Source organism: Rhinolophus sinicus, linkage group LG04 (genome assembly GCF_036562045.2).
Source record: "Rhinolophus sinicus isolate RSC01 linkage group LG04, ASM3656204v1, whole genome shotgun sequence".
Taxonomy (NCBI): Eukaryota; Metazoa; Chordata; class Mammalia; order Chiroptera; family Rhinolophidae; genus Rhinolophus; species Rhinolophus sinicus.
In genome coordinates this window covers 60,671,770-60,684,220 of record NC_133754.1, presented here as the reverse complement: position 1 = coordinate 60,684,220, position 12,451 = coordinate 60,671,770, and the positions used below count along the sequence as shown (strand labels likewise).

Here is a 12,451-nt window from a genome sequence, read left to right as displayed (position 1 = left end):
ATGCACCGACGCCAGTGCCTAGTCCACCCTTCAAAGCAATCTGGGACTCTTTTTGTGGAATGGTCATCACAGCTGTCGTCATATTACCATTGATGTCCTGAATGTCATCAAAATGTCTTCCTTTCAATATTTCCTTTCTTTTTGGATCAAGAAAGAAGTCACTGGGGGCCAGATCAGGTGAGTAGGAAGGGTGTTCCAATACAGTTATTTGTTTACTGGCTAAAAACTCCCTCACAAACAGTGCTGTGTGAGCTGGTGCGTTGTCGTGATGCAAGAGCCATGAATTGTTGGCGAAAAGTTCAGATCGTCTAACTTTTTCATGCAGCCTTTTCAGCACTTCCAAATAGTTAACTTGGTTAACTGTTTGTCCAGTTGGTACAAATTCATAATGAATAATTCCTCCAATATAAAAAAAGGTTAGCAACAGCACTGCAACAAGTTCGCGAACTTAATTATCAGACCTCATATAGCTTGGATTTTCATTCTGACAAGAATACATGTGGTTTAAAAAATTAACAAATATATGGTGATGGAAGAAGAACTGACTCTGGGTGGTGAACACACAGTGGGATTTACAGATGATGTAATACAGAATTGTACACCTGAAATCTATGTAACTTTACTAACTTTTGTCACCCCAATAAACTTTAATTAAAAAAAATTAACTTGAATGTCTTACCTACCATATTAACATTATTTAGATGTTCGCTATTTGCAGTAGCAAACAATTATATGAAATTCACAGCCAATAGACCTATTTACATAACTAAGATTTTAGGGGATCAAATCAGCATGACCATCGTATTTCTTTCTATAAAATTCTCTAAGTAAATAAATAATCTCTAAGTAAATAACCAAGGTATATTAAAGATTAGGCATGTTGTCTTCTAATTTGTATTGTAAATTTTTCGAGTTCATACTAATAGAACAACACCATTTTTCAAAGCATACCTGTACTACTCCAGAATCTGTTTAAGTCTAGTGTTGTCACCCCAAATATTTTCCTGAAACTTTCACTTAAAAATTTTCTACTAGAAATGTGTTGAGAAGGGTATGGTCAAGGACATTAAAATACCCTATGTTAGGAAGTGATCTGCATGCAATGAAACACAATTATGAAATACAAAAAAGGAATGTCTTATTTCATTTAACCAGAAACCCTGTCACTAAACATAATACAATCACACAATTTTTACTTGACGATGATTCCATTAAGTTACACATTTTTTGGTTGCTTTGTAGTTCTTATTTTTTCCTGACTAAACCACATTACTATTGAACTGCCTTGTATCAATACAAAACTTACTAGTAAGACATGGTATTTCCCTTATGTATTTGGTTTAACCTCAACTGTCTTCACTTTGTTCTTAACCACACCCATCAGTAACAGACATAGTGTTACCACTTGAAAAAAACTAACATTATTATTTTTTTAATATTTATTTATTTATTTGTTTTAATTGTAATTGCTCTAACCAACTGAACCATCCGGCCGCCCCTCCGGAAGGTCAGCGGCAGCTTGTTGTCTTCAGGCTAGTTGTGGAGGGCACAGCTCACTGGCCCACGTGGGAATCGAAACGCAACCCTGCTGTTCAGAGCGCCCACTCTAACCAATTGAGCAATCCGGCCGCCCCTGAAAACTTACATTATTTTCCAATCCCTTACACATCAAGGGTACTGGATCACACTGAAAACTACTACAAACTAAGTAACCTACCAGTCATCTTGTTCCATTTACTATGAAATCTAGTAAACTAACAAGTTTATCCATGTATTTTCCTACCTTTGTCCCCAACAAACTTTTAAATGGTTTCTAAGATTGGTTCTTAAAACACTGCAAAATTTTAAGAATGGAAAATACTTTCTTTTCCCTTGTATTTTCCATTCCCCATAGTATGATATCAAGAGAATGAATTACAGAAATGAGTAGTATGAGTAGTTTTTAAAGTACTAAGCAATTTAAAATAATTTATTAAGTTCATCTTTCTTATAAAGACCAGGGTATTTTTGGTTCATCAGGTTTAACACTAATAATTTAGGTTCAATTGTATTCAACATTATGTTTTCAAAATAAGCAATAAAAGTTAGAACATAAGGAACTTCATACCACATATTCAAAATTTACACTATCACCTATTTGCTTAATCAGAACACTAAGTGTTGGTGAAGCTGTAGCCATCATGCTGTTATAACAGCAGTGGAAGTAAATTTGGACTGGAAAGTTAACTTCGTGTTCATACTTGTACCAGCATGAATTCTCTTACCAACTGAGAAATGCCACATAATAACCCATGCAAAGATTCTGATCAAGCATTAGTTAACATTCAACTTTTAACTATGAAAGTGAGTTTAGGCCAACTGAGTTTATTTCTTCATCTATTATACATGCAACTAAGATTAGTTCATTTTGCATGTGCTATTTTTCTTATATTAAAAAAAAATCATTTATTATCAGCCAAATGCCTGGCACAGTTCTAGAAACACTCTAGCACTTTTAATTTGGATCCCCATAACTCCAAAGAGTAGTCATTTTCATCTTCACTTCAGAGAGAACACTGAGCCTCAGTGGAAAGAGAGACAGTGGGCATAGGAACTCAGGTCTGACTAGACTCTTGCCCTACATTCCACTGCCCACTCAGTTTAAAAAAAAAAAGATGTTTTGTTAAAGGGCTTAAAGCAAACAGAACAACTGTCAGGGTGAAGGTCAGTTAGAGCAAAGCAAACCTCTCTTAAAATTCAAACCATACTTTCTATAGGGTGACAAGTGTGCTACAGTTAATTATATAGGTATAGCATAATCTCTATTACTAATTTATAATTATTTTCTAAAATAAAGTATTTCTAAATAAAATTTGGATGAAAAGAAATGTAATTTAAACCACATACAATACTCTCTCAATAAAGGCATCTTGACTAGACAAAATGCTTTTGTAATTCAAAAAATCCACTTCATACTTTGTTTCATAAAATTAAACTTTAAATGTCAGGTTTTCTTAGCATAACAAATATGAGCATCTTTTCAGGAATAGCTTTCTAAAATTTCACTCACAAATAGATATAAAGTATATCTCAGTCAATTACACCCCAATAAAGCTAAAAATAAAATTTTAAAAATGATAATGACTATAAAAAAGTAGATATCACACACGTATATATCACACAAGCTGTTGTGTTCTTGCATTTTGTACTACACTTTAAAAACCACAAGTAAAATGCAATCTTTAAAAACAAAGCCTTTCGGATATTGCTGGGAGTTTAAACTGGTTCAAACCTTTCTGGAAAAATTCTAAAATTGATTGTGATGATGGTTGCACAATTCTGTGAATATACTAAAAACCACTGCATTTGTACACTTTAAATGGGTGACTTGTAGGTATATGAATTATTTCTCAATAAAACTGTTATAAAAAAGCTTTCTGGAGGACAAATGGGAAATATGTGTCACAAGCTTCTGAAATGTTCAAATCTTTTAAGAAATTCCACTTCCAGGAATTTATTGTAATAAAATAATCACAGTTGTTTTAATGTGTAAAGATGTTAATCAAATTATAATATCCCAAAATTGCAAACTGCTTAAAATACCACCAATAGAAGAATGGTAAGGAGACATAGCACACCCTAACAATGAAAATTATGTCAATTTTTAAAATCACATCCTCAAAAAACAAATTATTTCACAATAGAGTGCATTACAAAATAATATTAATGTACAATTCCAATTTGAAAAAACAACAACACCTATATGCGTAAGAAAAAAACACTGGAAGGATATAGAACAAAATGTTAATAATAGTTACTTCAAGTTGGTAGGCTTTCAGGTGATTTTTAATCTTTATCATCTTACTGGTTTTCAATTTCCCTACAATAAACAATCCTTTCATAATTTAAACATAATAAATGTTATTTTTAAACTAATGGCCACTTTGGAAAGCACAAATTTTCCATTAAAAAGTAAAAACTAACAGGGCTATCAGCATTTCTTAGGAGTTGTGTGTGTGTGTGTGTGTGTGTGTACACAATACCTTAACTAATACCTTAACCTCAGTACCTCAGTGCCTTAACTACTAATAGTCACCCAATACAATAAATTCTAATGATTAAAGCTTAATTGTACAGGTGATAGCAACACAGAAACCATGAGATGACCAAAAGCATATTAACACTACTCCATACACAAACCCAAACTACTGATTTTAGATTTTAAAATTAATTCTATCAAATATGTTTGCTTCCACATTGGAAAACTCAACATCCTTGCAGCGGATAAATTAACAAGGAATACATTTAACCTTCAGCCAGAATAAAAAAATAACACCATTCTACTGCATTACAGATGGGAATTCAAGGATACAGTCAAGCACAGCAAGAAATTTGTCATCACAATCAAACATGAAATACTATATTTATAAACACTATATCCAAATACTAATATATTTGGATCCTACAGAGATCACAATGGAGACAGCTTAAAGTTACAAAATTATAATAACCACATAAAGGCTTTATTTAATCTATGTATGTAGAGATGTTATAAAAATGTCTTCAAGCCCACACTGCAGTTTTATGCAAATAAACTATTCAGCAGATGGGGGGGGGGAATTCAACTTTTCTGCCATCAAAATTCTCGAAAGTCAACATTAAATCTTTCCAAGCACACATGAAAATAGGCTAGAAAGCCAGGGAAGCACAGTCAAGTAAGTAAGTTTCTTCAGTTTCAAAGGAAGTCTGAAACCTAGCCAAAATACAGAAAAAGTAAGAATCAAGGGGCACCGACAAGGAAGAGTCAAACATAGATTGTCATTACTGATTATTTCTCAGGTTAATGCTTTTTGAATGGTTACATTAATGTGAAAGCAAGAGAGTCCAACTAGTTTTTGTAAAATAAGATATTGACGTTAGATTAGTAGTATGGCAAATTTGACATTTTCTAAGCAAAAATCTAAAAGTTTAGAGTCTGCACATTAATCTAAAACCAGTAGTCACTGAATCCTATCAAAAAGTGCGAGAGATGAACTCTGAAAAAACATTTTGTATAAAATGGCGTGATTCTTGTAGAATTCGGTATTTTTTTTGTTTCACATTCATTAATAAAGCACCAAGATTTAAAATCACTAAATGACTAAATGTTAGGAAGGTATTATTTTTTGTCTAGATAACCCTTTTGATAATAACAAAAATTGGTCATTCAATTTTTACATTTGCTGACCCTTCGTGGTTATTAATTTCTCAGGCTACTTTTCAGCATACTTTTATCCCTAAAGTTCAAATACCAACAAGGCAACACCAGCTAAACCAATGGTGCTATCTCTGCAGCTTTTCTTAAAGGGCTTATTACCTACGTGGGTACTACATGATGCTCATTTTCTAATTATTTGTTTATATTGTACATTTAAGTTTTATGCTCTTTATGTCATGTTTCACAACTTAAAAGTTGTTTAAAATGCTTATTTTTTAAGTTTTGGTTTTTTTTTCCTTGTTGTTGTTGAATGTACGGCTTTCTTAAGACTCCACAGCTAAGAGATGTTAATAAACACAAAACTCAATAGATAAAATACTGTCTTGCTATGGCCAAAATGCCACTGGGCAAGTCTCTATATGACACTTCTTAATTTCCTTCTTAATCCCAAATCAATTTGAAAAACTAAATTTTGTCTTACCCACAAAAATCCCGTGAAGCCACACATTTCCTAATTTTAAAATAGGTACAGTACTTACATATGTCAGGAAGCTTGTATACAAGTTACACCAAAATAAGAAAAAGCATGTCCTATGGGTAAAACAATATTTTACCGTTACGTTAAAAATTAATGTTTAATTGTCTATTAAAATAAAGGTAATGTAGGCTACGAAGAAAAGGTCAAGAAACACACACCCATACATATAGTTTTAGTTTTCTAAAAAGTAATCAGACGGAAATCTGAAAATATTATTCTACTTAACATGGTAGGCTATTTGGCCTGAGTTCCTGAAATCTCATTTTCCATCTTTAAATTACGTTAAATAATTCTTGTGCTTTTCAACTTCACATTAAAAAAGAAAAATGTTGAGTTATTGTGTGAGGATTCTATTCAACATCACAGAAGGTGTAATATAAATGCAAGGTATTATTAGATAATAATATTCATACATATCTATGGTTAAAATGGAAACTATACGTATATAAAAATTTGTCATTTTCCTGTTCACTTTCTCCTCAATATAGCCTTAAATCTAGATGAAAAAGGGAACTAGTAGGAAAAGTTATCACTGTAGAGGAGTCAATGACACAGATACATCTAAAATTTTCAAATAAGCCAAGAATCCTTTTTCAAAGAGCTTTTCAAATTCAAAACCTTGTCAATAAACAGACGTACTTTAGGAGTAACAACACACATCCAATAAAAAACTGAACATTCTCTAAATTCATAAAATTTAAAATATGCCTTTTACCTTCTTTTCTCTTTTTTTAATAAACAAAGTTTTATTGGGACACATTTTCTTATTACTTTATTTTTTCTCCTTTTTCTGCCTCCCCCATCCCACCCACCCACCCACTCCAGTTCAAGCCATTGTTTCTCAGTCTAGTTGTGTAGGACAACAGCTCCCTGACCCATGCTGGTATTATGATGAGCCTTGCGCTCCCCACAGCTGAAGCAGTCGGTTGCCGGTCATTGGTCTCGCCGCTGGCCGGCCAGCTGGCACCAACCGGCAACCTCGGCATTACAACCATGGCGCTCCAACCACCTGAGCCACCGGGCCGGCCCACCTTTTACCTTTTCATGACATGGAGCAGAGGCATAACATAATACATAAGTGTTTAAAAGTACTCATTAAATACTTACCCTGTTTCCCCGAAAATAAGACTTAGCCAGACCATGAGCCCTAATGCGTCTTTTGGAGCAAAAATTAATATAAGACCCAGTCTTATATTATGTTAGAGTAAAACAAGACTGGGTCTTATATTAATTTTTGCTCCAAATGACGCATTAGAGCTGATGGGCCGGCTACATCTTAGTTTCAGGGAAACACGGTAGTTAAGGTCAACAATAAAAACCCAAACTCTGTAAGCTTTAAAAAACGTGTTACGTAGTCATAGTATGATCAATTTCTTAAATTTACCATTATTAACATTTATAAAAAGATTAGCTTGCAGAAATGAAGCTCACCATTCATTGAAAACTCAAATGCTGGACATGTTTAATAACAAAGGAATAAATAATCTTAGTTGCTCTTTCAAATAGACTCTACTTTTAAGTAAAACTAAAAACAGGGCAGATTGCATCAAGAGGCAGATTTTATGGATAGATACCAAATTCTAAACCTTTTTAAAGCTTTAATGATTTTAACTTTCTAATGGTCTAATACAGACTATCTTTTTGTTTCAAAAGAAACCATGTATAAATATCCATTGTAACTTATTCTTGATAGACAAAAATAACAGTGCCTGCTAAAATTTTTTTAAAACTTGTTTTCAATTAGGTATTTTTTAGCTCATTTTAAAAAACTTACCAATGTCTCAATTTTTTTTCCAAGTTGTTTTCCAGGATCATGATAGACCTCTTATTTTTTCATTTCATTGTTATCTTATTTCATTGATAACTTTATTAAAATAGGAAAATTCTGCTCCAAACCTCTTTATTATAGAAAACAGAAACTTCAAGATACTTGGACATGATTCATTTATGCATGCAAAAATATTCTGTGCATATGCTATAGGTACATACTGAACAAAGTATGAAAAAATAGAAAATCCTTTGCTTCACTGCAGCTAAATTTCCTTGCAGTCATTATACTAAACGTGCCTAACCTTGAGTATTCCCCCTCACCTTGAGCTTTCACAGAAAGCTCAAATACTTTCATAACAATGAAGTAATGCAATGTGTAAAGAGCCAGGTAACAGGTTTCTCACTAAAGCCTTGAACTTAACTTCTCTAGGCCTCAGTATTCTCTCTCGTAAAAAAGTTGGACTATACTTCTTCTATTTAAATAGGCTTTTAGGGACTTAATTCAGGTCGTGCTCTATTATTATAATAGTAAAAACCTGTTAACAACCTAATATGAATCAATATTCCAAAGAGTAGAATACTATATGACCCTTAAAAATGCTGTAGATCCATATATACCCATTAAAAAGGATGTCCCAGATAGCTTGTTAAAACAAAAATGCAGATCGTACGGCCCAATTTATATGCATTTTAAAAGAGATAAACGGGCCAGCCCAGTGGCTCAGGTGGTTAGAGCACTGTGCTCCTAACACCGAGATCACTGGTTCGATTCCCACATGGGACAGTGAGCTGCATCCCCTGCAGCTAAGATTGTGAACAACGACTCTCCCTAGAGCTGGGCTGCCATGAGCAGCCAGGAGGGCGCCACCGGCCGCTTGCTGTGGGCTACCCTGTGCTGTCAGGAGCAGCCGGTGAGAGCTGCCGTGAGCGACTGACTGACTATAGGCGACCAACTGCCTCAACTGGGGGGAGCGCAAGGCTCATAACACCAGCATGGGCCAGGGAGCTGTGTCCTACACAACTAGACTGAGAAACAACAACCTGAACCAGAGTGAGGGTGCGGGGAGGCAGAAAGTGGGGGAAAAAAACCCAGAAATACATATACCGTGTTTCCCCGAAAATAAGACCTAGCCGGACCATCAGTTCTAATGCATCTTTTGGAGCAAAAATTAATAAAAGACCTGGTCTTGTATAAGTCCTGGTCTTACATTATAGTAAAATAAGACCGGGTCTTATACTAATTTTTGCTCCAAAAGATGCATTAGAGCTGATGGTCCGGCTGGGTCTTATTTTCAGGGAAACACGGTATGTATAGAAATGTTCTAGGACACACAAGAAACTTCCAATGGTCATCAGGGGTGTTAACTTTTTTTAAAACCTCTTAGCCTTTTATAATATTTGAAAAAAAACTAATAATGAATACATATTATTTTAATGAATTAAAAAAAACCTAAAAGTAAAGTTTTGCTGATCCAGGTTCTATAATTAGAAAAGACCCGGGTTCAAACACTGTCATTAAACACTTAACCTCAATTTCTCCATCTGTAAAAATGACTTAATAGTACTAACCTCATACAAACGTTGGAAGGATAAAAGCATGCAAGACACTCGGCATAACACATTGTAAGAGGACAACTACAGGCAGCTACAACTATGATTATTATTAATGTTATTATAAACTCCCGAAACCGAGTGTATTTAAATTCAGATTTGACAATTCACTCAAGGATGACCAACGTCTAAAGAAACCAATTTCCTTTGTCCAAAACTAATTCAATTAGATCAGTACAAGAACATATTAAGGTTTTAAAAAACGAATCACAGGTAACAGGTGGGCTTATGGATATGGTAATCAGAACAATGTCTGGGTTTTAATTAAATATCATCTACCTATTAGGTTGGTGCAAAAGTAATTGCGGTTTAAAAGGTTAAAAATAATTGCAAAAACCACAATTTCTTTTGCACCAATCTAACTGAATACACAGAAATACTTTTTTTAGTTATTCAAGCTTCCAACGTCAGTTTATTTTAACATACAATTTCTCATTTTCCTAAAAATTTATGGCACTGATAGTTTATGCACATAATTTACAATTTAATTATAAATAATAGGTCAAATGAATGGAGATATAAAATGAAAATCTCCATAAAATGAAATCTCCATGAAAATAAATTCCAAGAACGCTTACTGAATGGCTTTTTAAATGGAATTTTTCCTCACAAAATTTTTAAAAATTCAGGCTGAACATTATCAAATCAAAATACTCCAAGTTGTAAATTTGGCCTTTATACTAAAAGTACTCTCACAAAGTACCACTCTAACAATAGTTTATTTACTTTTTCCAAAAGACTATGAACATATCCTAAACTTCTATATACAAACTGAAAAGATGCTGCATTAAGGTAGATTAAATCAATATCTAGTACAACTGGTTTGAGTCCGTATTACAATTTTAACAAGCCTTCCATGTATTAGAGAAGTTTCAATATCAATATGATGGATTAAAGTTTAGATCACCCCAATTACAATTATAAGACAAAACAAGAGGTCACATACATATTTAATCCTTTTCAATATGAAAATAAAAGAAGCTCCACATAATTTATCCACTGTAAACTTGTCAGGATTTAAACATTTGCCCCCACAAAACTTTAGAATAGTAACTATTTCAAATCACACAAGTAGTTACATTTGACATTAAAGAGTCACTGTAGCTTTCCTGAGAGTGACCTGAAATTCACACACACACACACACACACACACACAAAAAAATTGGCACCTCAATGAGGCTCTAAAAACTGCATGCCTACTTCATAGATCATTGCAGTGTGCTGAATTAGCATCTGGAGATTGTATTGAGCTAGCTACATGAAAGCAAAGGGAAGGGATGGAGGAGACAGAGTTTATAAAAAAAAAATAAAACACTTCTTAACACACCCATCGCCTATAAGCAAGAGCTATCATAAACACCGTTTTAAAATACTACACACGTTTCTAATTTTCTAACAGTCAAACAGATAATCTACCGCAAGCATATCTTCCTATCCCTTCTCACCCCCACAGTGCTTTGCCAAGAGCACAAGCCCAAGTAAAATAACCGATGCAATTTCCTTGTTTACTTAAAGAATTGCAAAAAACATGTTGACTGCTTCCGAGTCCTCTGAAACAAACGAATATTTAAACGACTTTTGATGGTCATTTTTGAAATAAAAGAGTGATGAGTCCTTCAGCTAGTAAAAATATAGTCTTAACTTTACAAAAAGGGTTAAATTTTACATTGCAGTTCATTAGCATGCCTTGTTTGCAACCAGAAGGAAGAGGAAAAAGAGGTGTGTGTGGGGGTGTGGGGAGGGGGGTTGAGCAGCAAAACACACAAGATGGAAAACATCACTACCTCCTTTGGTGGTTATGAATAATTTTAAATGACCTCAAGATGGAAGGGAAGAGTTCATGAATAGAAAGAAAGGGTTAACCATATGAACTGGCCCCTTTCAGATTCATACTGATGTCGGAAAGAAGGAATTTATTTACACTGCAGTGTCTGGCAGCAAACATGGCTGCCCCTGCCCCCTTTAAATCTGAATTGTCTTCACTCCCTCACCAAAACCATCAAATTATGGCCATGTCTCTCCCTGTCTTGCTACCATAACACTAATACATCTCTTCCCTCAAAACAGTAAAACCCACACCTCCCCATGTCACAACAATCATAACACCATAACTACTAGCTTCTCTATTCTCCAGCCTTGAAAGAAAAGGCACAAAATACACACAAATATAGGAACAAAAGGCTTTCCTTTCCTTTCCTAACATTTTAACAACCCCTTGCCTTCTCTTCCTCCCACTCTGTAATGCTTGGTCGGTAGTTCTCATCCTTCTCAACATTCAGTTCATTTCCTTCCAGTTTCCTGAGTCTATTTCCTATCTTCCTTTTGCATCCTGTCTCAATCATTTATCATCCCTTTTCCTAATCCACCTTTTCCTTCACTTCCATTCCCTCGTTTCTCCCTTGATGCCCATTTCTCCACCCAATTCTATCTCCTTCCTCCAGACTCCTAGTTCCACCCTCCACCCCCAAACCTCCCTATCTCTCAGTCCTCCCAGGTCTCTCTAACCGTCTCCAAACCTAACTCTGCTCCCCTGCCCCTGCCCCTCCCCCGTTCCATCTTTATCCCCGCCCCCATCCCACCTCTACTCCCAATTCCCAGCGCCACTCCATCTCTTACCCCAATCATACCTCCCCTGCTACACATCCCCTCCTTATTACCTGCTCCTCCTTCTAGACTACCCTCGAACCCTTGCAGGCCACCCGCTGGCCCTCCCATCCCGGCTAGGGTCTCTCTCCCAACCCGGGTCCCATCCCTAGATTGCCGCCTTCTCGTTCTCTCCTCGGCCCTTCCTTCCAATACGCGCGCACACACACACACACACACGCATACGCATTCACTTTACCTTCAGTTTGTTCCATTCTAACCCCCCGGCCGTGTCAGTACGATCACAGGAGAGACACGGAGGCCCGGAGTGGGGCTCGGGTGCGGGCAGCCGCCGGGGCCGCGGAGGAAGGAGACGGAACCAAACTAGGCCGCATGAAATCCCCGGGCTAGATTTCCCCGGCACCGGATGCCTCTGCCATGGCGGCGGGCACGGAAGAGGGCCACGGCCGGGCCAGGCCGGGCGACGAAAGGAGAGGAGGAAGGCTGCGGGAGGTGGGGTAGGCAGGGAAGGTGGAGGGATGGGGGGGTCGCCGCGCAGCCGCTGCTATCAGAGAGGGGCCTGTGGCTGGCGGCCGGGTCGGGGCAGCAGGGTCCTCGGGACTCGAGCCGGCCTTCGCACGCCTCTCCGCGGCGACCAGTGGACAGTTCCCTTCGGCCTCCGCCGCGGTCCTGGCAGTAGCTAGCTATCGCCGCCGCCCGCTCCCGCCGCTGCCACCACCGACACAAAGCCCCACCCCCACCCCGACTCGCTG

At 36.6% G+C, this 12,451-nt stretch overlaps 1 protein-coding gene across 10 annotated transcripts in view; it reads right to left on the bottom strand.

Annotated features, from left to right (window-relative positions):
• Positions 1–12,451, bottom strand: part of NSD3 (nuclear receptor binding SET domain protein 3) — a 106,778-nt gene that overhangs the window by 90,350 nt on the left and 3,977 nt on the right. For 6 of the 10 annotated variants that reach the window (XM_019748078.2, XM_019748082.2, XM_019748081.2 and 3 more), the window contains exon 1: positions 11,938–12,437. The exons of 3 other annotated variants lie outside the window; for them this stretch is intronic. The gene's annotated coding sequence lies outside the window, so the exon portion shown is untranslated. Of the gene's footprint in view, positions 1–11,937; positions 12,438–12,451 lie in introns of those variants that run through there. One more of the 10 variants, XM_019748079.2, reaches the window with a different exon arrangement.